The following is a 27798-nucleotide window of genomic DNA, read 5'->3' as shown; positions in this document are numbered from 1 at the left end:
CTGCAGCCCGAGAGGCCTCCCAGGCCACGCTGCGGCTCCAGCCCCCGTGTGTGGGAAGTGGGGAGACACCCTCAGACACCTAGAACCTGGGGCCTCCATGGAGACCTGGAGGAGGACAACCCTTTTGAGACATTCAAGGTTCCACAGCCCCTTGTAAGACATGAACAGACTCGGGGTCAGCGGAGACCTGGGAGAAGCGCGAGTGAGGAAGGGCTGATCGTCTCTGCAACATGAGAACCCGCAGCTGAAGGCCCAGGCTTAGCCTGTTACAAATCCAGTAGAGGTGGTGGCTCTGGCTGTTGTTGTGCTCTGGGCCTGTCACAGGGGAGGCCACATCCGCACCTGAGAGGAGTGTCCAAAGGGAAGGACAGCCAGAGGCTGGGCTGAGAGACGAGTCAGAGGGTGACTCCACTACCTCGGCTCAGCAGAGGAAAGGGAAGCACTCCCAGAGTGCCACCTGGGCCTGGGGAGGCTGACTTAGTGAAAAGAGTGACCCTCAATCTGCAGACTTGGTGACAGCATTCAGTGAAGATTATCGGGAAGGAAGAGGCAACGGCCCCATAGAGGCAAGTAACGAAGGCCCTGGCACCAAAGGGGTAGCCATGACAACTGCCAGCCTCTGGGGGACAAGAGAGTTAATTTAAGATCACAGGAGCTTAAATACTTAATATTAAATTGAATACTTAAATACTTCAGAAACTTAATTGGTTTTTAATTGTTTATCTGTAGTAATATTTATTTATATGTTTGTTTCTTTGTTTGTTTTGGTTCTCCTGTAAAAGTACTCCACTGGTATTTACCATGCTGCTGAAAGTTTGAAATTGACCTCAAGATAATTGTACAGTGTACCTGGTGGACTAAATAAAGCAGCACAAAAAAAATCAAAGTGTGGAAAATCTCAAGTCAAAGATAAAAGTTAGGTGAAAATGAGCCACTTGAAAAATATCTTCCCAGAGCACATCTGTCTTTGTCCATTTGTGCCATTATTATGCAGTACCACAGACCAATGGATAAAGAATTTGTTCTCACCGTTCTGGATGCTGAGAAGTCCAAGGCACTAAGGTTCTAGCAGGTTCAGCATCTGGTGAGGGCACCATCACACTGCCAAGGCGGCCCCCTGTGACGGTGCCCACCCCAGGGGAGGAGTGATGCATGCTCACATGGCAGAAGGCAGAAGGGAAAGCAAGCCCAACACTGCACACTGCACGAAGCCCCTTTAATAAGAGCCTTGATCCCTTTCATGATGGAGGAGCACCCATGGCCCAAGCTCCTCTTAAAAATCCACCTCTTAATCATATCTCATTGGCCATCCAGTCTCAACACCTGAATTTTAGAGAAACACATGGGAACCATACCAACACCTCCGCAGAGAGCCTGCAGTGCTCTTTTTCAAGTCATGACTCATGGAAAACCTGCCTCAGAATCCCCCTGTGAATGTTTAGAAATGCAGATTCCTGGGAACCCATCTCAAAGTCAATGAAACCTAAGATCTGAGGCAACCAGGAGAGGCCACCATGAAGATCCACCGGCGTTAGCGTTTGAGAACAAGAGGCTTTCAGTTCCTTTTAAATAAGAGACACCATTCCATTGCAGATGATAACAAGGGAAAAAAAAGAGGGAAAGCCTCCACTCCTGAATGGTCACTGATCTCCATGCCCCTTTTAGAGGAAATACTCATTTGTGCTATGCCAGTCTGCTCACTTCAGGCTGGGCACCGTGTAGGTGCTGGGGATTCAAAGATCAGCAAGATGCAAGACCCATGCCTACAGTTTGTGCAGGGTGGGGGCAAAAACACACTGAAAGCAAAGAGAGAGGCAGATGGCGGCTGCCTGAGGAAACCCTGCCCCTTGGCCAGGAAGCGAAGCTCAGTAGTGTGAGGGGCAGCAGGGCTGCCTGGTCTCCATGAGGGACTTGCCACTCTGCCACTGCTAGTCTTGGCTTCTCCTGAGACCCTCTGTGAACAGATGGCATTGCTGAGGCCCCCTTAGTGTTTCTCAGCCCCCGTTGGCACCTCCATTTGGAAAATGAGTCAAGAAGAGCATCTTCCACAATTTTTTGAACCATGTAGGCCTTCACCCCAGCGCGAGGCAGGCTGGGTGAAGTGTTGGCAAGAGGCCGCTCCAGCAGGGGGCCCACCCGTTCACACCCACACCCAGCAGGGGCTCTCCTCTCCTCTCCGTGGGCAGGGATCACCTGACAACCATGCAGCCAGGGCAGGGGCATACAGGGTCAGACCGCCTGGTCCTCCTCCTCCCTGACTGTGGCAGGTGGGGGACACATGTCACACCAGATTGCCTCCACACTGGAAACACAAGCATCTTCTTTCACCCTGCTTCAGCCACCTGCATGCCCACCACCAGGCATCCTCTGACGGTATGGAAATCAGCAATTTTCAGCCTCAAACTCAGCCCATCAGCTTGTGGGCCTAATTCACGGACCCCAGGCAGGCAGTGAACATTCAGTTCAATTCATGTAGGACAAGGTCCCCTGGAGACAGCAGTTTGGGGCCATCTTCTGGGAGTGACTGTTGGAGGTTAGAGGCCCATGGTTTAACTTCTAGACACACAACAGAAGCTAGAAAGTCAGGATGCTCCTGTGCGCTGGGCCTGAGGCTGAGCCTCTCACACAGGGCGCCTCACCAGCTCTTTCCTCCCCCACGGACTCCTTTACCTTCCACCTCTTGAAGGCAGAGGAAGACAAGGGCAGCTGACAATCCTGTGACCCTTCCACAGCCCTCCAGTCATCCCGAGGTTGCATATCAGGTAGCTGAAGGGGTGAAGCAAGCGGCAGAAGGTCAAGCCTAAGTAGGTGAAGGGCAGAAGGTGAAGTCTATGGGGTAAGTGGGAGCATGAGGCCCTTCTTCAAAACTGGGACACGCTCATCTTTCTTCCACAGGTGCTGCAGGAACTGATGAGGACAGTTTCACCTTACAGCTTAGACTGCAGGCAACCAACCAGCAATCACACTCCAATAATTTCAGAAACCACATTTTGTCCTTTGGATTCAGTCACAAAGTACGTTTCGACTACAGAGGCAGCAAGTTTTCATCTCCCCCACATCTTCTCCTTTTGCTACCAAAACAGACACCCCAAGCACACACGAGCAAAGGCAGATGGAAAGAGAGAAAGGGATGCCATGCTTTAATTTTAATAAACCAATGGACTCTGCGTTTATTTTACAAAGGAAAAAATGGTGGTAAAATTTAGGGGATAAAGTCTATGCTGATCTATGTTTTGATTCAGAGAAAGAGGGGTTACATGATGAAATCTTTCCCTGGAGCTTTGTTTATTTTTCTCCTGGGCAGGGAACACTTTGGATTGATGACAAGTTCAAAACAACCTTGCTGATTAAAAAAAAAAAAAGGCTTGAAACAAAAATTAGATCCAAAAATCTGATGCTTTGCTGCTCCCACTCCTGCCAAATATTGACACAAATGAAAGGAGAAAACAAATGTCCCACGCCTGGTGGGTGCTCCATAATGATCTGTGGAGTGACTGACTGATTTACTTTGAGTCCCATGGCTCTTCACACTAGCAAGCTTGCTCCATTGTCTCAAAGCAAGCAGTGCTCAAGATTTATGGCTGCCCAGTTGCCCCCAATGACCATAAATCCTTGCTTGCTTCTAGGCTGTTCCAGGCGGCCCAGCTAGTAAATGAACAGGCGTAACCAGGGTCTACTGTCATGAGTCCTTCTAAGGAGAGTGTGCGTTCCTGCTTAGAAAGGGGAGGGGTCAATGAGGACCACAGTTCTCCCTGTCACAGGAAAGGGGTACCCTAGTTCTGTACTCTCTGAGACCCGTTCGTCAGCCTATATATAGAGTGGCCAGGCTGAAGAGCCTTGGATCTTTGATCCTTGGGTCCTTCCTGAGAACTCCCAGAGGCATTCACCATCGGGAGATGGGGTGAAGGCCATTCAGGATGATCACTGCCCATGACCATGACCTGACACTATGTCAACACCAGGAATTTCTGTTCCTATAGTCTCCACAGCTCTGTGGTCATTTGCATGTTCAAACGCATCTTAAATGGGTCTGGTGTTCCAATTTGGGGGGATGAGAAAGTTCTGGGGATAGATGCACTAAAATGTGAATGTGCTGAGCACATATTTTAAATGATATGAATACTTAAAAATGGCTAACATGGTGGCTATGGTGTGCACACTTGTGATCCCTGTGACTCCGGAGCATTGCAAGATGGAGGCCAGCCTCTACAACTTAGCAAGATCCTATCTCAAAATAAAAAAAAATAAAAGAGGTGGTAGGATTATAGCTCAGTGGCAAAGCAACCCTGGGTTCAATCCCCACTATACAAGCATACACACAAAAAGACTAAAACAGTACATTTTATATTATGTGTATTTTAGAACAATAAAAATAAAAACAAAACTACAAGATATATGAAAATTGTCTCAATCAGCAATAAGAACAATCTTCAAGGGCAGGGACTATTTCATCTATTTTTGAAACTCTCACACCTAGCACAGTAGCCAGGCCCCTCCCTAGCATAATTTTTGTTCTGATTTAAAAAATAAATAAATAAAGCTCTCTCTCTCTCAAGTAAGATGCTTAGGCCTGAAAATTCCATTGAACATCTTTTCTGGAATGTTCAAGTTAAGAAAGAGTGTGACCCAGAGAATTACACTTCTTCTAGAAATTGGCCCAGAATTGGAGACAAGCTGATCACACAGTTGATAAAAGGGGCGGGGAGAAGGTAATAACTAGTAACCAATCTAAATATGTAAGTAAAGAAAGTATAATAGGAAAGTGGACATACATTGTTTTTATCACTCCTGGCTTTTTAATGGACTCACCCAGACAGATAGACTTCAGGATTAACTGTCATATTTATGAGCTGGCTCCATTTGACCTTTAAAATGTGTCAATAACTGTATCCAACATGTGTATATTAAAGAAGCAGACTTCCTCTGCACTCTCTGAGATGCTAGACAAATAGCAAACATCCACCACCAGGCAATTCAAATAAACAAGACAGAAGCTTTAACTATGTAACAAATTTTAAGAGCCTCTTACTTTTACAGCAGACCAAGGAGGCATTTTATCAAGTTCATGAAGGACAGAGTTGCTTGTGCCAAAGACAAGAGGAAGGTAGCAGGAGGCCAAGGTGGTGGGGAAAATTGTAAAATATTTTAAATGAAACACTATTTCATCATTGTAAAGGGACATTTTAAAAACATCCTAGGGTCATAAATGTTTGGTTAGTAAACAATCAAAGAGTTCTTCCTTTAATTAATGGAAAAGAACAACTTATAATTGACCCACAAATCATAGCAGAACATAATTTGGTTCTCTCCACTAAATTACACACACCACTTGAAGCCCATCTTGCTTACAGTGTCATTTTGAATGCACTCTCCAGAGAGAAACAGGAGTTTGCTCTACGAAGAGAATTCTTGGCTCAAACTGTTTCCAAGTCCTCAAAATGGTTTTGAATTAGTTGAATAGTCATTTCTATGGAGGATGTAATAGAAAAGGGAGATGGATTTTGAGATTAAAAAAAAAAAGATTAATTAAAAAAAAAAAAAAAAAGCCCTCATCAGGCATTCGGTAATGTCTCCTGAAGAAACAGATGAGAGCCAGGGGCAGGAGGCTGCTCTGGAGCCTCATCCCATGAACAGCAGTGAAAGGAAATGGGGAAGGAGGTGTTGCCAGGAACAGCTGTTCAAAATCCAGAGGGAGGGCCTGGCAAGGACATCCCAGATGTTGTGAGCACCCCTGCAAAGGCTGTGGAGCACCGCCGCCCCAGATGCACATCTCTCTCATCCTCCCTCCAGAGCCCTCCTGACAGCACGTGAGTCCTTCTAACCTTTTCACCTCCTATCTCTTGACCTTTAGTCTCTGTATTCTTCAGCTTCCTAACCTCCCACCTGTACCTGAAAATCCTTTTGAAAATGTAGCCTTTTTAAGACAGCTTCCCCAATTCTAGCAAAACAAGTGTACTTTTTTCTTTCTTTTTTGTTTTCTTACTTTTCTGAATAGCTCGGCATTTGGAGACCACTGACATAGCCAGCCTTCTGCCTGGAACAGTCATTTCTGAGATTTCCCCACATTCTGAGACACTTTTCCTTTGTAAACACTGATGCTTGGGTCCACTCTCTGGAGATGAGGATAAAATCCTGGAGTACCTGTTAAGACTCCCGGACAATTCCCATCAGCAGCAGCTTTGGGGACACTAGACCTGGTACCCCTGAGCTGCTTCTATGAATCACAGCCTGGCCCATATCTGCCAGGGGAACGCTATAGAAACGGTTTTTGCTTTGTAACCAAACAAGAGATTAAGATGAAAACTGAAGAGAGAGAGAGAGAGAGAAAGCGAGAGAGAGAGAGAGAGAGAGCGAGCGAGAGCGAGAGCGCGCTGATCACTCAGAATATTCTAGAGTCAATCTCCCTTCAAGCAGCTGACGACCAGTGTACAACTATGCTCTGGTTGTTCATCCTCAAGTACAGTAGAGTCATCCGGCCAGGACTAGGAAATGAGGAAATATCTGCTTGAACTGCCAGCAGCAGGTCAAGTCCACAAATCTGCAGCAGCCAAACCTCTACTATGGAATTTCTATGCTTTGTGAGGACCCCACAGAGGCCATCCAATAGCACCCTTCTAGGGAGATTCTGTACTTCAAGAAGACTTGGAAACAAACAAAACCAAGGTGTTCATTCCCCACGCTGAGTCTGAAGGCTCCAGTCTCTGGGTACCTGGTCATCTCTGCATGTGGTCTTCCCCAGCCCTCTACGCCTCAAAGCTCAGCTGAGACCTCCCTGGTGCCTAAGTCCATTTCTTTCCTGAATAGTCAACAGGGTAATGTTTCTTTCAGTGTCTCACCTTTCTGTGTCAATGATTACACACAATGTGCATGAGTACTCAAACAAGCAGACTCCTCTCTATATCAGTGAGATGCTAAAAAGGGCAAACAAGTATCAACAAGTAGTTCAAATAAACAAAACAGGGTCTACGATACTGAAATAAAGATTCTGAAGTAGGGATCATGCACTTATCTTTGCTCTCCACTGTGAACTCTCAGAGCATTATACACGACTGGTTTACTTTTGTATCTCTCCCAATTCTGAGCACTGTTCTTTGTACACAGTGAATAAATAAGCATTTGGAGGATACATTCATTCCTCAGACATTTACCAGGCGCCCATAATGTGCCATATAGTGCTCTAGGGCTAGGAATAAAGACCAAAATAGACATGATCCTTGCCTACCTGATATTCAGATATGCAAACTCTCCTATGAGGATAAGTGCTACAGGGAAAAGGAATACAGGAAAGGGACACAGGCAGTGTAGGGGGGGGCGGATTTCAAAATCAACTGATCCTAGAAGGGTCACAGGAAGTTGACCTATGAGAAAAGCCCTAGGGAGACAGCCACACAGAAATCTAGCAAACTGCAAAGCCCCTAGAAGGAACATTTTTGGCATGTTCCAGACAAGAAGGGAACAATGTGGTGTGGGGGGGGTAGGGGTGGGCAGAGAGAGCAAAAGGGAAAGAGTAGAATATCAAAGAGGTAATAGGCAGGAGGGATGGGGACTTGGATTGCACAGGCTGCACAGGTCAGCATGAAGACAGGTATATAAGGGGACTGACATCAATAGGATGGCTGTGGTATCTGTGTTGAGACTAGAGTAAAGGGTAGGGAGAAGAGAGGAAGCAGTGACAGCAGGTAGAAAGTACAAAATTACTCAAGCAAGAGAAGTTGCAAAGGGCCCGGGGTAGAGGAGGTCAGATTTGGTGTGTATTTTAAAGGAACAGTGAATGGGATTTGCCTACCATGGAATAGATAAGGGGAAAGAGAGGGTGGTCTGCCTTGCGCAACTGCTAGACAGAGTCACCATTCTTGCAATGGGCAGGAAAAGTGGCTAAGAGCTGCTAAGGGAGGGACAGGGATCAGGCTCAGGAGCTCGACTTAGAACATAAGCAGGTTGAGTTTCCTGCTAAAATGAAGACTTCAACTATACAGCAGATGTAAAAGAATGAAGTTTGGTGGAGGGGTCCAGGCTAGAGAGATCATTGTGGGATTCACCTGTATACAGATGTCACTGTAGGTTGCCTAAGTAACTAAGTAAAAACTCCAGAAGACAATATAGAAAGATCAGAGAAGAGGGCTCAGGCCTCCTGTGTGTGACATTGGAAAGCTGTAGGAGAACCAGCAAAAGGATTGGGAAGAGTCTGGAAGAGTCTGGTGCCTGGGAAGCCAGATGAAACAGCACATGTCTTAGGAAAAAGCGTGATCAGCCACCAAACCCTGCAATGAGATGCAGACTGAGGATGACGGGATATTAGGTTGAGCAACCTGGAAGTGACCAATTCCCTAACAAGAACAGCTTTGGTATCATGTTGAGGTAAAACCCAGAGCCAGTTCAAGACACAAAGGACCACAGAAAACTTTCTCAAGAAGTTTTGTTTTGAAGAAGAGGAAAAAGAGTGCTAACTAGGGAAAAGGGTCAAGAAAATATTTTTCTTGATCCATCAGTCATCATGAATCTAAAGTGAACCATGGCCAAATAGTAAAAATGAACGAGTACATGGACATATCTTTTGGAAGAGATGGACAAACCAAAACCTGCAAACAAAAGGAAATTTGGCTCACTCTCTTTTCCCCTCCAAACAAGTAACAGCAGCGTTGGGGATGTTAGGCAATGGAACATGTTGAAATGGAATCTTGTTTTTAGTAGACCACACATGATCTTGTGCACTCCTGACACTCAATTAAATATCTGCTCCCAGAGGAACATTTTTTCAAAAGCAACGCCAAGCAGTAATGATAATTAAAGTAGGGCTAATGATTTAAGAGGACAGAATTTAGAGTCGCAAGATCAGGACTAGCTGTGTGTCTAACTTCTCTGCATCTCAGCTTCCTCATCCAGAAAATGGGAATATCTAACAACAGTAACAACAGTACCTGCGCACTGTGCTGATTCAAACATTAAGCAATATGTTCTTTGCTTGACAATGTGCTTGTCTTATAACCAGTGTGACTTTTTTTTTCTTTTTCTTTCTTTTCTTTTTTTCTTTTTTTTTTTTTTTGTTACTGGGGATTGAATCTCAGACGTGGTGGGGCTTAATCACTAAGCTATATCCAAGTCCTTCTAATTTTTTATTTTGAGACAGGGTCTTGCTAAGTTGCTTAGGGCCTCATAAACTACTGAGGCTGGCCCCAAACTTGCAATCTCCCTGCCTTGGCCCCCAAGTCACTGGGATTATAGGTATGTCTCACCATGCCTAGATGCTCATTGGGTAGTTTCTGAGAGTTTCTGGCCTCTGTCCAGAACATTGCTTAACAATGATTTGTACCCTCTAAGGATCAGTAAAGTCTTCAAGACTATCATGTTCATTGATTAACAATAAAAGGCAAATTCCTAAACCATAAGTCTGTGGCTTAGAGTCTACATGTTTATTTTCTTTGGAAACGTGTATGAGATGTAAACTATCACAAAACACTGTCCTGGGTCTTGTCACAAAGTGCAAAACTGAATAAGGCAGACCCTTGTTTTCAGAATAAAAAGAGCCAAGCACTGTGTAATAACTTTTACAAATGAGTCTGATTACTTCTCACATCAATTCTGGTAGTGGCTACTATTGCTACACATGAAGAAGACTTACAGACATGATGTGATTTGCCCTGGGTCAGCAGCTTGAAGGGGTGTGACCAAAACCATTATTTTCTTCCTGCAAATGGGAGTCAAGTCTCAGCTAAGAGTCTGGAAGGCTTTGCCAAGCAGTGGCTGTCCTGGACTTCACCTTCCTGTAGATTCCTGGGTGTTCTGTGTTTGTAGAGGATGGGGCAGGGGTTGTTACAACCCAGGTCAGATCTGTGCTATTCCATTCAAAAGAACAGGAGGAAGGAGCAGCAGATGCTGGCTTCTTTCTAGAACTAGCCACAGTCAGGATTCCCAAGCATGGCAGTTGGCCTCAAGGTATCTACAGCTTGCAAACTTCATCCAGAGGCATGTTGGACAACAAGGCATTTTGTGTCAGTCTGAGGAGAGGTTTGAAGAGTTCCAAATGGGGGTGGTCCTAAAATACAAGGTCAAAAAATGTTCCTGCTGAAAGAAAAGCTAAAATAATCACTACTGAAATGATGAGATTCACCATCACGAGAAATTCCTCCAACGGGAAAGATGGTTTGATTATGCATTGCACATGAGAGAAGAATATATTCCCAACCATCCACCAGGAGATCAGAATGTTTCCAAACCCAGCCAAGGATGCCCAACTGTTTCCTCATCCAATCAAGAGACCAGAGTCACCTGAAATCCCTTAAAGTCACCTGAAATCCCTTAAAGATTTCAGTGGTCTTTGGTGACTGAGTTTACCAAAACTCATGGGACCAGCATGTAAACTCAGTCACCAAAGACCACTGAAATCTGCTCTACTGCAAGTGACTTCTCTCTGAAGGAGTACTGTGTCAACAGAAAGAAATAATAAAGAAATGCATGAAGTGGGGTGGAGTAGTACCAAAGGCTCAATGTGTATCACTGTCACCTGGCACTGCTGAAGAAAAGGGGTTGCACTCACCCTCAAGGATTGACCTCAGGGATGTACAGGAAAAAAGAACTTATAAGACGTAAATGAGTGAACATGGGTTAATTAAAATGTGCCGTAAGAAGGTAACCCTTTGTTCTGTCCCCCACCAGACAACCTTCTGAGTTTCCATCTCAATTTCCAAGTGGACCTGCCCTCCAGGCCAGTGTGCCCTGAGCAAACAGCCACTGCCTGCAGAGCACCTGCATCTACCTGTCACTCCCTGTCCCTGTGGCCAATGTGACCACCTTTCACTCTCCTGTGAGGCCACCCAGCTCTGTCCTGACCTGCAGAACTGCCCATTTCAGGCTGTTCTCCACAGGGTAGCAGGGTCCTTTTAGAATTCTAATCTGCCTGTGATCACTTAAGAACAAAATTTATGGTTTTAGAATGTGTAGCAAAAAACGTGTCTGGCCATTTAATTAAGCTATTAGCAAAAGAAGGAAGAATCAAATACATAGATTATCCCACCAAAAACCAAAAAACCCAGAAGTACATTAATCTACTTAAATTAGGAACTCTCAAGGCCTTCAGTACATAAACACAAAGTTCAATTTTGAAAAAAAAAAATTGACAGAAAGCAATAGCAATCACCTAACGAAATAAGAAACTATCATAAGAAACAGATCTTTCTCATAAGTGATGAAAACTGATAGAACACAATATTTCACTCCTTTTTTTATATTGTTGAACTTTCTTTGTGAGTGAAAAATATTGAAAAGAATCACCTTTAAATGTGTTGTTGTTACTTAGTGTAAAATACACCTTTAGGGTTAACATCAATACTGCAGAAAGGAATTAGCTGTGGGAATATAAATCATTCCAAAAAGTAAAGCACAGAAAAAGTAAAAAACGAATAAATATGATTTAAAATATTCAAACCTGACCACCTCACTCCCTGTGTTGATGGTTCTCATTTGGACTTCCTCCCGTGGCCCACAAGGTTTTTATGGTCTGACCCCATCAACTTTCCCAGCTTCATCTCATGCAGTGAAGCTCAGCCAATGTCCATAAAATAATTAACTGAAAGGTTTTTCCCGTAAAACGCTCCCCCTTTGAGGCCTAGCTCTGGATTATGCAGGACATTTGCTGTTCGGGTAGTAGAATTGTACCCTCCAAATAGATGGAAAATGGCTCCTGAAGGCTTTAAAGACCTTCTCAAAAAAGCAAAGCCTTTGTTAAGCTTCCTGTAATATCTTCTCTCCTTGACTCCATAAAGTAACTAGTTAAGATGAGGGTGGAGTGTGGCAAGAACAATCCCCAGGGGGAGTGCTACCAACAATGAGGGAGCCCTCTGTCTATCAGCAGAGTCCCCTTCTGGTCACAGCAGCCACTAGGGCTACACCCAAATATTCTGGTGGCCTCCTTCCTGGCACAGGGTAGGTCGGTGCTCTGAAGTTAGACTCCAAGGGTTGTGTGATTTGCTTTGGCCAATGAACTCCAGGGCAGAGGCAATGTGAGCACTTCCTGCTGGGAACCTTAGGAGCAGCTGGGTGCTTTGCATGACCACTGTGAAACTGGTCAGAATAAAAATGAGGTTACTTATGTCAAACCTAGTAAAACAGAGTAGGAGGCCTTGAGGGAAGTTCCTCATGCACACTTTGCCCGATATCAGGAACTTGTGCAAGAGATCCCATCAAACATCCGCATACAGGAAGCCAGACCCTTGCACAAAGGTCACCTCTACAAGGATATCTGTTCAGGAATTGCCTATTAAACCCTGGACTGGTACCACCCTTGTTACTAATCCTTGTAGCCCAGCACAATTGTTTCAAAACAATTTATATAATCCTCCTCATTTTACCTTTGTAAACCCATCTTCCTTTCGCACCCCAGATCTGCCTATAACCAATCCATCACAGCGACATATCCTACATATGCAAATTCCCAGCTCGGTCCTGAATAAATTCAGTTTCCTTCACCTTGCTCTCTCTTCGAGTCTAGATGGAGCGCCACCAGCTTGGGTCACTGAGTGGCAGTGGAGGCAGATCCCACACCAGCCAGCTGCTCAGCATGAGTGAGAAACGCAACTTGGTTGTTAAGCCACTGAAACTTGGGGTGGCTCTGGACTGTGACACAATGTATCCTATGCTAACTGACACACTGAGTGGACTTATCAATGATCACTGGGTTCTCACTGCAGATGAGGAGGCTGCAGAACCATTATGCAGTTGTAGCCGTCACAATGCAAAGCCCTGAGCCCCACGCCCAGCAGCAGGGTTGGGCAGGCAACTCTAGAACCTTCCAATCAATAATTATTTATTGATGCACTGTTTGTCAGATGTTGGGCTAGAAGCCAGGGGCATCAGAGGACTATGCTGGACATTCTGTGGTTAGTGTGTGGAGGGTCCATAGCAAGATGAGCAAAGTTGGCCAGGGTAAAGAGGTAGCAGGGTCTCAGGAGGAGCCTCTATGTGTGTGTGGAGGCCCCACACGTGGTCAGAGCTGACAGCATTACCCTCTCATCCTCCCAGCCACCCTATAAGACAGGCAGCCTCAGTGAGATAAGGAGAGGGAAATCAAAAGAAGTTGAATACTTGCCCAAAGCAGCCCAGCCAAGCTGAAAAGCAGGGACTCAGGAACACTACAGCAGAAATTGGGTGTGATTAAGGTTAATCTGGAATCAAGAAAGACCCTGCTGTGCTTTGGACAGACCCAAGCTTGGCCCTCAGTGAGGTCCTGTAGGAAGTGATTGATCCTTTTAAGCAGTGGTGCTGGGTGCAGGTAATTAGGTCACTGGGAACATGGCCCTCAGAAGGGATTGACGGTTTTCCTGAGATCCCAGTTAGTTCCCATGGAGTGAGTTGTTACAAAAACTGAGTCAGTCCCCTGAATCTCTGGCTTCTTATCATTCCATGCAATCTCTTCTCTTTCCCCTACGTGTTCCTGCCACTGTGATATCATCCACTACCACATGGCCCTCACCAGAGGCTGAGCACATGCAGCCACCCAATCTTGGCCTTTCATCCTCTGAAACTAAGTTAAATAAACCTATTTTCCCTGTCACATACCCTGTCACAAATTATGATAGCCAAGAGTCCACAACAGATGCTATTTTGGGCTAAGAAGAGATCCTGGCTGAAACCACCGGCACGAAGGGTATGGAAGGGGAATTAGTTGATCCCACCCTCAATGGATGTAGAAAGACTAGGCCCAATGGTCAAGAATATCTCAGCCAGGCTGTGTGGCTACCCATGTGTGTCCAGTTTGCTCCAAGACATAAAACCAATCACTTGTTAACTCATTCACAGATTGGGGGAGGGGGGCACCTGCTATGTGCAAGGTACTGTCTTACACTCTGGGATGCAACCGTAAACAAACTGGTGGAGTGGCTGCTCCCGAGGGGCCTTTACCTAGTGCAGAAAAAAGACATAAACTGGGGGTGAGGGCCCAGAGGGGGCAAAACACAGGTCACTTATCCTCACCTCTGGCTCAAAGTACACTCTCCCCCAAACATGATTAATAGCAAAACCCACCATGTGGCCATAAAAAGATGGGGTGGGGGAGAAGGCAAAGGGATTGGCAGCCATGTTTCCCAGAATGGCTGGATGTGTCAGCTCAGGGACATCAGGCTTGCCTGGAAGCAGGGCAGGAGACAGCCCTCTACTGCATTTAAGAACCACCTCAGAGGCTGAGTTGTGGCTCAACGGTAAAAGCATTCTCCCAGCATTTTCGAGGCCCTGGGTTTGATCCTCAGCACCACATAAGAGTGAATAAAATAAAGGTATTGTGTTTGACTACAACTAAAAAATAAAAGGACTACTTCAGCCCAAAGACACGATCAGCCACAGCTGAGTCCTCCATGTTCACAATAAGTACTACCCAGAATGCCTGCCCAGCAGGTACACGAGGACAAATGGCCATTCCCACCAATGAGTTACTAAGCTGTCCACATATTAACTTCGAGGTGACATCTGACCTGCTCCAGTTAGCTCACCAGGTGTTCATATCTAACTAATCCTTCTTCAAAAGCCAAAAGAGCCACTTAAATGTCTTCAAAAGGGACAACTCAAAGCTTGGGAAACGTACAAACTATCATAAAGTAAGCATCACACCCTAGCAAGTCACTGCTGTTTTTCTTAGATGCTGAAAATAAATATGCTTATAAATGTGCCACCACAAGATTATGCATATATCATTGAAACTTTTCTGGGGCACTTACTTACTTTAAGAGATATCACAGTTTGGTGACTCAGATAGAACCCACATTCAGAGATAAGCAGTAGATTCATCATAACTCTCCATGAACCACGACATTTGAAAGACTTTTTCTCAACACTAAATTTCCCTGAATTTCTAAGAGAACATATATTTATTTTTTATTATACTTCTTTTCCATAGTGGTAGAGAGATAAAGTTGAATTTATAAATACATCTTAAACAACTCATTTTCTTTTAATCCAGTGCTAACTGTACTACAGAAAGTTCAAGTAAAGTTCAAGGCTAACATCAGCCAGAATTGCTTGCTAATAGTCCAAGATAACTCCTTAAAATAAAAAAAAAAATCACTCCCTTTCAAGTGCAAAAAATCTAATGCACCATGGTAATCATGAAATGATAATCTGAAACCTTGTAGAACATTTGTATTTTAAATGAGTACTTATGGATTTCTATCATACGTGGTGCTTACTTAGTGACAGGCACCTTACATATATTATCTCATGGAGCCCTCAGAATGACACTCTAAAATGGGTTCATGCCTTTATTATCCTCATTTTATAGTTGAGCAAAAAGGATGCTATGAACTAAATGCCTGCATCCTCCAAAACTCATACTGAAGCCCTAATGTCCAACATAACATGATGCTATCTGGAGGAAGGGTTTTGGGGAGGTAATTAGGTCATGAGGGTGGAGCCCATGTGAATGGGGTTAGTGCCTTATAAGAGAAGGAAAGAGACGATCTCACTCCATCATGTGAGGACACAATGAAAAGACAGCCATCTGCAAACTAGGAAGCAGGTCCTCACAAGACACCAAAACCTACTGGCACCTTGGTATGGACTTTTGGGCTCCCAGAACCATAAGAAATAAATGAATGCTACTTAAGCTATCCAGTCTGTAGTATCTTGTTATTCACTGCCTGGGCAGATAAAAACAGAGAGGTTGAATAATTTACCCCAAGATATACAACTTGGAACACAGCAGATCCAGATGTACAGTATGCCCTTAGACATTATGCTAACCAAAATTGTTACGTTGCTGACCATAAGCTGAAGATCTACATATACACACAACAATTTGATGAAGATGCCTGAATTTAGTCAAATGATAAGACTAGGTTTTAAGTTTCTTTAATATCTTTGACACCCAAGCTAATTAACTAGCTTGTAGCCAATTTGACACCCAGCATTTCCAGAAAAAACTCATTCTTATTCCACCCCTGAATCCTATTTCCCACTTCAACTGGCAACTACTATGGAAGAAGAAGGAGAAAATAAACATACTGCAAACCATTTACTGCAGAAAGCCATTCTATTTCAAGTCAAATTAGAGAAGCAATGAAAAGGAAAGTCTGTCACAGCCCCAAATCACAAATAAATCAAGCCACAGTTAATAAAAGATTTTAACAAAGATACATGAAAGGTATGCTCTGTTTGTCAGAAAGATGGCTCACACAGACCCAAAATGAACCTGGCTCAGCTCTCCAGCAAGGGACAAGCAGCAAAGGGACAAATCATTGTACTGTGGTTGGAAACAAGGCTAGACTCACAAGTGACATGTTTCCTAATTAAGACATAAGATGCACACATGCACACACACACACAACTCATAAAAATGGGCAAGGAGACATGTTTTGATTGGAGAAGTGGATCACCTGGGGGACAAGAAATACAGTAAAAGGCCAGGCACAGGAGCACATGCCTGTACTTCCAGCAGCTCGGGAGGCTGAGGTAGGAGCTCAAGTTCAAAGCCAGCCTCAGCAACTTAGCGAGGCCCTAGGCAACTCAGTGAGACCCTGTCTCTAAATAAAATATAAAAAGGGGCTGGGGATGTGGCTCAGTAGTTAAGCACCCCTGGGGTTCAATCCCCAGTACCAAAAAAAAAAAAAAAAGAAATATAGTAAAAGTGGAGAGATAAGAGGACTGAAAAGAACATTGGGAACTAACAGTTAAATATGTTTTACTACATTACTAAAATGTCTTCTCTAAAGCCAATCTGAATTCAAAAGTAGAAAGGAAGGGGGAGATACCCACCAGGGTCCCACTTCCTGAAAAGCATTTATGAATAATAATAACCTCCAGGTTGGAGCCAGAGCAGGCAATCCCTCCAATTACACACCTTCACACACCTCAAGTGGTCAGCTACTGCCCTTCCAAAGAAAGAGCTGCCAAATTTCACTCCTCAAAAAATATATCAGCCAGCTATTAAATGTAAATGTGAACTTTAGTCCCTAAGAGAGGAATTAGTGTTTCTTGCTCTTGCCTACAAACCTCAACTTTGACATTTTGTCCCTATTTTGGATGCACCGTCAAGTGAACAAGGACACTGATGCATTTTTCTAGTGATCCAGACTCACATCCAGGGTCCTTCTTAGAACCCCTGATCTAGTCCTTGTTGGGAAATAAAAATACAGCACTCCAAACAGCTCAGCAGACTGCTTCCTTCATTTTGTAGGTGCAGCTGAGGCTCAGACAGGGAGGTTTAGGTATTTGCTCACTGTTACACAGCTAGAGGCCAAGACTTGTGCCAATCTGTGCTATTCTGTCTCAATTGCAATAATCACTGGCACTCAGTGACCACTTCTATCTACTAGATACTGTGCTAAAGTCTTCGTGACGTAATCATGTTAGCTAAGTCTCACAGCTTCCCTTGTATTACCACCTCCCAAACCACACACCAAGTTTACAGATGAGGGAACCAAAGAACAAAGAGGCTGAGAGACTTCAGCAAGGTCACACTGTCATATTGTGTGACTTAAGTTGGGACTTACGCCCTGGTCTTTCTTACATATTATGCTTGTATATTATTCTTCAGTTTTGCCACAGCCACACTTTGATAAAAAAGTTGTTCCATCTTACAATGGATATCACCAATGTTTTTTAATAGCCCAGGAAACCAATGGCAGAGATTTAGCACAAGACAGAATGTTGGGAATCGAGATCCTGATGAAGGGCAAATCTGCAATTAGTTTCCTTTTCAGAAGACCCCGTGGCCAAGTCAAGGGATGAGACGCCATCTGGCTCTCTGACGTGGGCCATCCTCTGGGGCCCTCACTGTGAGGTGCAGGCTCCGCAGGCAGGCCCTGCCCTTCCCTCCCCACAGGGGTTCTCATCCAGGACCAGTAGATTCCACAGGCCTCCCTTCTTTCCAGGAGAAAGTAGGTTGTGGGGCATCTGGTCAAGTAGACCCAAGCTTTGAAAAGTACTTCTCTGCTCCCGGTGACAGCTTTAACCCCGACAGCACAGCTGCCTGGCTCCGCCTCCTCAGCGCACTCACCTCGGTGCCTGCTCACTCAGGGGCTCACCCAAGGGGTGCACGCATGCGCCTCCTTCCCTTTCCTATGGATGAAGAAATTTGTCACCTGGGAGATTTGAAAATTTGAATGTTGGAGAGTCACTTAGATGCTTCCTGGTCAGATACCATTCCAGGAAAGCCCAATCAATCAATCAATCAATCAATCAACCTCTCCCCCTCTGTCTTTCTCTCCCCTACATCATCACTGCTATTCACAGTAATGACTAAACAGTGGCCTGCGGACCCTGTTAGTGTTTCTGACACAGTGTTTTGTATCCTTTGACAACTCTGAAAGCTAAGACTGATTTTATTCCTAATGATCCCACAAAAATCTCAGCAAAGCAGCTGGGAGATAGCAGACATCCCTCTGCTGAGACTCACAGTAGGTCGGCAAGTCAGCTGTGTCGACTTTGCCCAGGTGAAAGAACTGAGCTCCGGGTTCGGCAGAGCAGCACAACCAATCCTTCCCTGCACCACCTTCTCCCCTTCAGTCTCTCCCCAGAGACTCTCCTCAGTCGGCCCACACAGGCAGCTTCCACTGTCCCCGCTGTCCCTTGAGGGGCCCCTCTGCCTGCACTTGTCCAGCCTCCAACACAGGCCAGACCAGCTGGACCTGCATCTAGACCTCCCTCCACAGCTCTCAAGTGGGCCCAGGAAACGTGGCAGTGAGGCTCATGCGACCACAGGATGCAGATTTACCAGGAGGATGCAAATGGCACGAGCGAGCTTCTGTACAACAACCCACTGTGTCTGGGGGAGTACAGGGGCCAGAGGCTGCATCTGGAACCAGGGGACACTCACACAAGCCCCCTAAGAAACTGCAGTCCTATACATCTGAGAAAAGGACATCTGAGAAAAGCCCTTTCACAGGCAAGGGAAGACACTAGCCAACAAGAAATTGGACAGTATACCACGAACAGGGCAAACGGCACCTTAACGAGGAAAAACAGATGAAACAAACCAAGTTTGTTTAAACAACCCAGAGTCGTTTAAAAATATGGCACCTTGGTGATGAGTCTGTCCCTAGCCTACTGGTTGAGAGAGTCATTGTGCAGATTTGGTCCCTGGGGTTCGGTTACAGGTCCAATTAATCCAGTTAAAATAACTCCCCCACCCACTTTCTACCTCTCCATCACAGGGTGCCAGGACAAACTGGAATCCAAGAAGCACACAGAATTGGGAATCTGGGGGCGGCAAGGAGGGACAGGTGCTCATGTATGTGCACCCCACACATTGTGTAGGCCCAACCCTGCTGGGCAGAGAAAGATGGGGAAGGGCAGGCAAGGCATGGCTAACAGTGACATCAACATGTCCTCACAGAAGCTCCAGGGCCCCCAAGGCCAGTCCTAGGACTCTGCACACACACCCCTGCTTATTCCCTGTGTGTTGACAGACAGGTTCCAGGCCTTGGGCACACTCCTAAGAATTTCCACTTATCTACCAAAATAGTTCTCTTCCCAATATAGACCTGGCCCTGATGCTCACTCCATGAAGCAAGACCCATATACGGGCCCAAACTATCACTTCGTTTTCCCTCTTTTCCCCAGACCCTTTCACACAAGCAGCCACTGCAGGTAGAGAAGCAGTGTGTCTCAGTTTCTGTGGAATCCCGAGTGCATCTCTCCTGTCACACGGATGTGCAGTTAGGAGGACCCGGGCCCTTTCTGCTGACTGCGAAGATGGCTCAGCCGTGCTTGGAGGGTTGCTCAGAGTCAAGATCATCCACACAGCTGCAGGGCATCCTTGAGAGTGAGGGTCAGGTTTGCAGGCTGGGAAACATGGACATGAGGATTTCTGGTAAAAGGGAGGCAGCAAACAGGACATGGGTCAGGAGCACAGGAAACAGGAGGAGAGAGAGTGAAGGCCAAGTCAGAACACAGGGGAAGGTGAGATCACTCATCCGCACAGAACTGGCTTTTCCTAGTGGCCTCTTATCCTACTTTCCTGAGTGGCCTCTCTGAAGCAAACCCACCTCCCTGTCTCAGCATCCTCACACAACAAACACGAGTCTCCTATTGAAGACACTCCTTCAAGTCCTCTGCCAAACTCAGGCCCATGTAGCAAAGGCAGGGCCCTGCCCCTACTACCTCAGACCTCACTCCTGAGAGCTTAAAGAAAATCCCTACCTCTGTGAGTTTCCAGAGATTTGCTGGAATATGGACTGTTTGAAGATGATGAGAAAACTCCACTGGACCCAGAAACACCAAGTACTTATCTACCCAAATATCAGTAGGAAGATGCAGAACATTAATTAGGCTAAACAATTCCTTCGGATAAACTGAGGACAGTCTCACATTTCTTGAGCCCGGAACTTAGGTGGTATTTTGGATGAGACAGCATAGATGGAAACAGGATGCTGTTCTTGTGGTGCTAAGACAGTCAATCCAGGGGAAAGTTCAGCTTAATCGGAAGGATATTAAAGCCATGATGCAGGAAACGAGGCAAGGGGTGGCTTCCAAGGAAGTCAGACACTCTGCACCATGGCATCCTGTCCAGAGTTTTGTTTTTAGAAGCCATTCCAAGCTAGAGAGCTCAAAGAGGCCATGGGCACCCCTGTGGAAAGGGAGGAGCCTGGCCAGTAGGGTGTGTCAAGGGGGCCAACCCACACTCCATCACCTCGTGGTGCCAACAAGGTCCCTCCCTTTCACCCTAATCCTAAGAAACCAGAACCCCTAAGAAACAGGTAATTAAGGAATCACCCCACAGGACAGGGAGTCTTAAGAACATAAGACCATGTCAGGCCAGGGTTCTCAATAGCCCCTGTGGAGTTCTGAACCCTTCTTGGGTAGAGTAGCTTCTAACTAAGGAATGGCAGGTGTAGAGAGCCTACCACCAGAGAATCTCAGAAATCCTGGGCCTGCTGTAACAAACAGGGCTGCCCAGCCACGCAGGACTTTGAAACACCACAGTATGCTGCGTCGGCAGTTTAAGCTGCATGTTCCAAAACAGACCAGGAAATGCATCCTGGTTTTATTTTAACTGATTCTGCGGAGGAAAACATCAGCCCTAAATCCAGCACAGTCAAAAGCCATAGGTTAGCCAGGCGTGGTGGCCCATGCCTGTAATCCCAGCAGCTCAGGAGGCAGAGGCAGGAGGATCACAAGTTCAAAGCCAGCCTCAGCTAAAGCAAGGGACTAAGCAACTCAGTAAGACCCTGTCTCTAAATAAAATAGAAAATAGGGCTGGGGATGTGGCTCAGTGGTCAAGTGCCCTGAGTTTGATCCCCAGTCCCCCCCACCTCCCAAGAAAAAGCCATGTGCTATGTACCCAATACCACCCAGGTAGGTGCTGTGAAACAATTACTCATTGGCTCAGGGAAAACAGACAAAGCAAGACCTTCTGGAGTTTACCAACCTCCCACACATGGGCTGACCAGGCCACCACTGGGGAAATGTCAAAGGAACTTTCTTGCATTTAGAAAGGAGTCCTCAGGAGCTTGCTAGTACTTTTTATTGATGAAAGAATACTTTGCAAAGGAAATTACCAGCCAGTCATAAGTAGCAAGGAGTTCAATATGTATAAAGGCTCACAGTATTAAAAAGACTCACTTTCCCAAAAATGTATTCAACATATCAAAGCTTTGTATCCTCAGTACATGACCACTGTGATTTTCCAAAAACAAACAAACAAAAAGGCACATTCTAGGTACTTCTGAAACCTCTGTGGGCAAAGACCCCACCAAGGAAGATCAGAAGACAAAGCCCATAGCAGAAACTTCGGCTCTACCACCAACTTGGCAGCTCTCAGAAAGTTCCTGAACATCCATCTTCAAAATGAGGCTAGTAACACAGAAGACAGAGGACAAGTTCCGAGACTCAGTGGATTCCTGAAATGGCCAATAGTCCCAAACCCTACATATTTTGTGTTTTTTCCTTTGTGCCTCTTCATCTTTGCCACAGGGCACCAGAGTTAATCTTTCCATGTCTTCTGCCTGGTGCCTCCTTTGCATCACCACTCTTCTGCTTCGGAGTCATTATTAAGTGAAACAAGGGTTCCCTGAAAATAGTACCGTACTACTGTGATAGTCAACCCGATAATCATGACAGCTACAAAGTGACTAACAATATGGCTCAATGGGTAACAGGTAGCAAATACAGTATGGATATGCTATATAAGGGACAATTCACCTTCCAGGTGGGACAGAGCAAGATTTCATGACACTTCTCAGAAAGACACACACTTTAAACTGTCTGAGTTATTTCTGGGATTTTCCATTTACTATTTTTGGACCACAATTGACCGCAGGTAACTCAAACTGTGGGAGGTGAAACCAAGGGTAGGGAGGATTTCTGTAGCCTCCACTTCACAAGTGGATGACATAAGTTGACACAGAAAGGCCTTGCAGAACAGAGCCCCACACATCACAAATGCTGAGCTATTAGTGTTATTGTTGTTTTAGGTTTTATTATTTGCTCAACAGAGAGTAAATGTCATTACAACAACTTAATCCATGCTGAAACCAATGTTTCAAAAAGAATAAAACCAAAAAAGAAACATTCTTGTCACCATGTGTTGTCAAATGGTCTTCCAGGGAATCATACCTATTTAAAACATATATACTGAACACTGAATATTTGCCAGGCTTTGGGAGGACATACTATATTATTAAACAAAGTTCCTACTCTGTAAGAACTTACAGTCAAATTGAGAAGATCAGCGACACAGATGTAAGAAACTGCACCATGGGCCGCAGACGGCAAGTGCCAGCCCAATGGACCTGTGGCATTTTTTTAATAAATATTATCATTTCTTTATAAATATTAAGATAGTAAGTGTTCTCACCCCAAAACGGTAAGTCTGTAAGGGGATGTATGTTGCTAGTTACCTTAATTGCATCATTTTACACCATATGTAGATGGATGAAAGCATCCCATTGTACACTGTGAATACATATAATTTCTATTTGTCCATTATGCATTAAGGAAGCTGTGGTGGGAAGAGAAGTTCTAAATAAGCAAACCAATTCCAGTCTATTATGAAAGAACCGTGGAGTGTGAATTCAGAGAACAGGCAGGATTCTGAGAGAAAAGAAGGTTTGAAGAAGGGGGATTCTGGAAATGGTGTGAGTGGAAATTATGAGACTATTTCAAATTTGCAGTGAGATACTGGGGTGCTGAGAGTGTGAGGTCTGAGATCAGAAATACTCCAATCCTTAACCTCCTGCTAGCTGGCGACTGTTAGCCAGTTACTAACCCTCCCTCAGGTCCCCAGCTGCTGTCCCTCATGGGTACTAGAGACTGAAGGAGACAAAATACGTGAGGAGCTCATGCTAAGAACAGGGCATGTTAGGAACTGAGCAGTGTCAAGGAGATCTACCTTCCACAGAAGAGGGCTGGAGTCCGGAGTGGTGCAGGATGTGGTTGGAAGTTTGTTCAGGGATAGTTTGAGCCACCTGAGAAGAGCTCTTCTGTGCAGGTTCACTCTGTGCTCTGGGAAGCTCACAGTGGGAGAATCTGGAGACAGGAGCCCAGAGACAATGTGCAGGAGTGTACCTGTGGGTGGTAAGGGGCTGGGCCCAGGCACTAGTCAGACTAGACAAGAAGGGTGGGAACAAGGGACCAGACTAGAAGGTTCAAAGGTTAGCAGAACATGGGAAGAGGACACACAAAACCCACGAAATGCAATGTGCTGCCTGGAAGAGAAATGGGACAGTAGAGGAAAAACCCAGGGAGTCTGAATAAAGACTACAGCTTAGCTGCACTGGACCACTGTGGATTTCTCAGTTTGGACAAATGTACAAAGTTATAGAAAATGTTAACATTAGAGGAAGCTGGGTGAAGTGCACATAGGGAAATTATGCACCACCTTTGCAAATTTTCTTTAAATCTGAAATTATTTCAAAGCACAAAATCCTGCAATCTTATTGTGTGATCCATGAAGCAAGCCCCACCAGCTTGGAATCCAGGTGATGAGTTGACTGATGGGCATACAAAGCAACACGGCAGATGGGAAGGCCCAGGAGGCGCCAGAGCTTGACTATGAGCCTGACCTTGTAACCTGCATGCAACCGGCCATGGGACTAATCCCTCCAGTTAAATCTGGCCTCAGGGATGTGGAGCGGCTGACTGTCCTCTCAGGTTACTGGGCTTACATTCTGTTCTTTGTCACAAGCTATCTCCCCACCGATTAAGACACCCCACACACTCTGCTTCCTGGTACAGCAACTGCCCACCAGGAGCGGGGTCAGATAGCATTTTCAAAGAACTTTATCTTCAGGAGAAAAAGCTTCTATTTTAAGGCCCATAATAAACCAAAGTTTCATTAAAGTGTGTGTGTGTGTGTGTTTGTTTGTGTGTGTGTGTGTGTGTGTGTGTGTGTGTGTGTGTGTATATATATATATATATATATATATATATATATGACATCAGTTCTCAAGAGTCTAAATGAAGAATAAATCACCCACTTAGTGAGCAGCAGACCTGCAGTCTGGACTTGGCCCTGCTTGCTGGGTGTGCTTCCAGGGTACCCCAGCACCTCATACAGCAGGCTATGAAGGGTCTAGGGCAGAAACACATGCATGCAAAAATGCAGCTCTATAGAGGAACTTCATCTTGTCACAAAAGTACCAAAACCTAGGGCTAAAGAGATCTAATATAAAGCTGTCTGATCCCATCAGCCCCAGGAAATCATATATATTATATATACTTTATATATACATATACAATATAATCATATATACATATAGATTTAGTTAGCATATATATGTTATAATATATATAATATGTTAGACAACATATATAATGAATGCCTTTATAGATGGTTGTTGAATGAACAAAATAAATTCTTCACGGGAGAAGAAGAGAGAAATCCTGAACACCTACCACCTAAGAAGCATGAATAAACAATGGTTGATATTACTTAATTAAATTAATCCCTACATAAATATATCTTGTTCTACATAATGAAATTGGGAATATGGTTGTTTTCATGAGAATAAAATTAGAGAGGAATAAGAGGAAGGAATTAAATTCCAGCCTTGGTTCATGGCCTAAAGAAGGTCCCCTAACTTTCAAATGCGTATGTCAATCATGAATTCTGCGTGGGGACATGCGAAATCTGAGCAGCGGTAGCCTGGGAGATCCTTTTACCAGACTGTGGATGGAATCTATGTGTCAGCCAGAAAGGTCAGAAGCGACCATTGCAAGGGTCTCTTAAACCTCTGAGCTCCTGGGATTCTCTTATAGAGTTTAGATTGTTGAGCTCAAATAAAATCACAAGGCCTCCCTCAGCTATCGGATGTTACACATGTGCGGTGGTGTGCAGGGGCCGAGAAATGGTGTGTGGTGGAGGCAAATGTTAAATTTTTAGAAAGTTTACAATTTGACAGTTAAACGCGGTAATCAGAGAATCTATCGGGCAGTGAAGCTGTCCTGTACAATACCATAATGGTGGATACATGTCATTATACATTTGTCCAAAGCCACATTTGTACAATGCCAAGAGTAAACCCTATGTAAAATATGAAATGTGGGTGATAACAGTTTATCAATATAGGTTCATTGATTATAACAAATGTACTGTTCTGTGGGGGGTTGGGGTGTTGCTAGTGGGGGAGCATGGGGGGGTAGAAGGTGAGTGGGAAATTTACCTTCTCTTCAACTTTCCTGTGTATCTAAAACTGCTCAAAAAAGAAAATTTTTAAAAAATTTAAATGTACTTTGAAAAAATATGCCAAATAAAAGTGAACAATAAAAATAATAAGATAAATAAAAATAAATAAAATAAAAATAATAAGATCATATCACTTCCTTACAGAAAAAGACATCATACTTGCACACCAAATTCAAATTCCCTATCATGAAAAAAAAGAAATTCCTTTCCATGACCTCCAAGGCTCTGTCTTTCTAACCTCATTCTTCCCACTCATTTCACTAGAAAATAAAACCCATAGGAAGGAAACTGACTTTTTTTTGTCTCATTTTGCTCACTTTGGTGTCACAGGAGCTTCAAAAGGTATCCAGCACATGGCAAAAGTGCAAAGAATATTTGTTGAATTCAGTTCTCGTCACCCATATTTTTTCCTTCTCAGGTGGCAGATTATATTTCCCAGATTGGCTTCGACACTACTTCCCATTCCACTTCCCTTTCCCACTGCCAGGCTTGACTCCACCTTCCTCCCATAGAAGGTGAGCTGCAATGTCTCCTTTCCTTGAACTGTGGACAGAGCTGGACTAGAACCTAAGGGACGCCATGTGACCTCCAAGTCCAAGTTATTGTAAATGATACAACAAATTCTCCCTGATTTTATTTAAATGTTCACTTAGAACCCAGTCACTTACTGCAATGAAACTGAAGTAGCACATAGCAAAGCCTATATGTTGAGGAACTGGCACAGTGGCCACAGCCCCAAGTTCCCTGAGCATGTGAGTGAGGCGTCTGGACAGTGGACACTCCAGCCTCAGTTGGCCACCTGGCTGATTCCTCATGAGTCACCCCCGACTAAATGCTACCCAAAGCGCACACTTGTACACAGAATGTTTTGCCACTAGGATTTGAGAATGTCTGATATGTAGAATTAGCAATTTACAACTTAAAAGGAATTCTACTTTCAATTTCTTCCTAAACAGGTTTTTGCACTTTTGCTTTTGTTTACCTAGAATTTTCTCCACTCAGTACACCCTTGTCCTGTGCCCTCACCATATGCAGGAGTCTGGTCACAGGACATCTTCTCTGTCAGGGATGGGTTTACTGTGGCTAACAGTAACACTTTCTCCATTTCACCACATGATTGCTGACCCCAAGTTAACTGTATTCAAAAGTATTCCATGTATCCTAACCTTGCACCAAGGACAGTTTAATAGTAAATGGTTGTTAGTAATAATGGCACAATTTTAAAAAAATCTTCACATAATGGTCACACTCCACTTTGTTTGTAAATTTAAAAAATGGAATCAAATCTGGTGGAATATAGTTCTTAACAGCTGTTACAGAACCAAATAGGGCTTTTTGCTTCCACATGTGGAGAAGTCCAAGGGAGATGGATATTGGCATTTGTTCAACAGTTCAAAGACGCCACAGATGAACCTTTTTAGTTGTTTTTGTTTTTAACTGTCCTGGCCCCTTCTACTTACATATTAGGAAGTCAGGGCAAGGACTAAAGTTCCCATGTCAACAGAATCAGCTACCATTAAATTTTTATGCAGAAGCTCCATAAAATGAATTCCATTTTCATCTCATTGGTCCAAATGTGTCACATTATCACCCCTAACTACCATGGAAGATTATGTCATTTGAAAAGAGCATAAAGTCTTATTAATGATTTTATGTTGACTGCATATTAAAATGGTAATGCTTGGATATATCGAGTTAAATAAGGTGTAATATTAAAAATGTGAACATTAAACCACATAAACATACAAGGCAATCAATTATATTTAAAAACAAAGTTGTAAAGTACTCAAAAACCCATCACTTTCTAATTATTTTGTTCCATTTGACCATGATCTGGGATATTGAGGTTACTCTGATCCATCGTGTCTGTGTGGAGGAAATATCTGCTCCCCAGCCGCATTCAGCAGCTTCACAGCGGGAGCCTGAAATCAACCTGGAGAGAGCTCTTACATGAGGAGATCTGTACAAGCTGTGAATCGGGGGCCTTTTCTTCCTGAGAGCCAGTGGTTAAACATTTACCCGCAACCCACTGACGGGGTGCGAACTTCAAAGACAAGGAAAAGTGGGAAACCCTGTTGTGTTGGGGAAGGGCAGGAGCCAGGTGGAGGGGCAGAGAGAAAGTGAAAGGGAGAAGAAGAGACAGCCATGCGGGGAGGGGATGAAGGAGAGAGAAGAGGGCCATCGGGGACAGA

General features: G+C 44.5%; 1 long non-coding RNA gene across 5 annotated transcripts in view; it reads right to left on the bottom strand.

Annotated features, from left to right (window-relative positions):
* The window catches only part of LOC107156174, a 77644-nt gene that overhangs the window by 34947 nt on the left and 14899 nt on the right, over window positions 1-27798 (bottom strand). The window contains exon 1 of one of the 5 annotated variants that reach the window (XR_001505329.2): window positions 18377-18400. The exons of 2 other annotated variants lie outside the window; for them this stretch is intronic. This is a non-coding gene — a long non-coding RNA (uncharacterized LOC107156174). Of the gene's footprint in view, window positions 1-9619; window positions 9644-17977; window positions 17999-18376; window positions 18401-27798 lie in introns of those variants that run through there. 2 more of the 5 variants (XR_007346243.1, XR_007346242.1) reach the window with 2 other exon arrangements.

Source organism: Marmota marmota, unplaced genomic scaffold (genome assembly GCF_001458135.2).
Source record: "Marmota marmota marmota unplaced genomic scaffold, marMar, whole genome shotgun sequence".
Lineage (NCBI taxonomy): Eukaryota > Metazoa > Chordata > Mammalia > Rodentia > Sciuridae > Marmota > Marmota marmota.
Note: the sequence above shows the minus strand (reverse complement) of the source record. Positions and strands in the feature narration are given on the sequence as shown.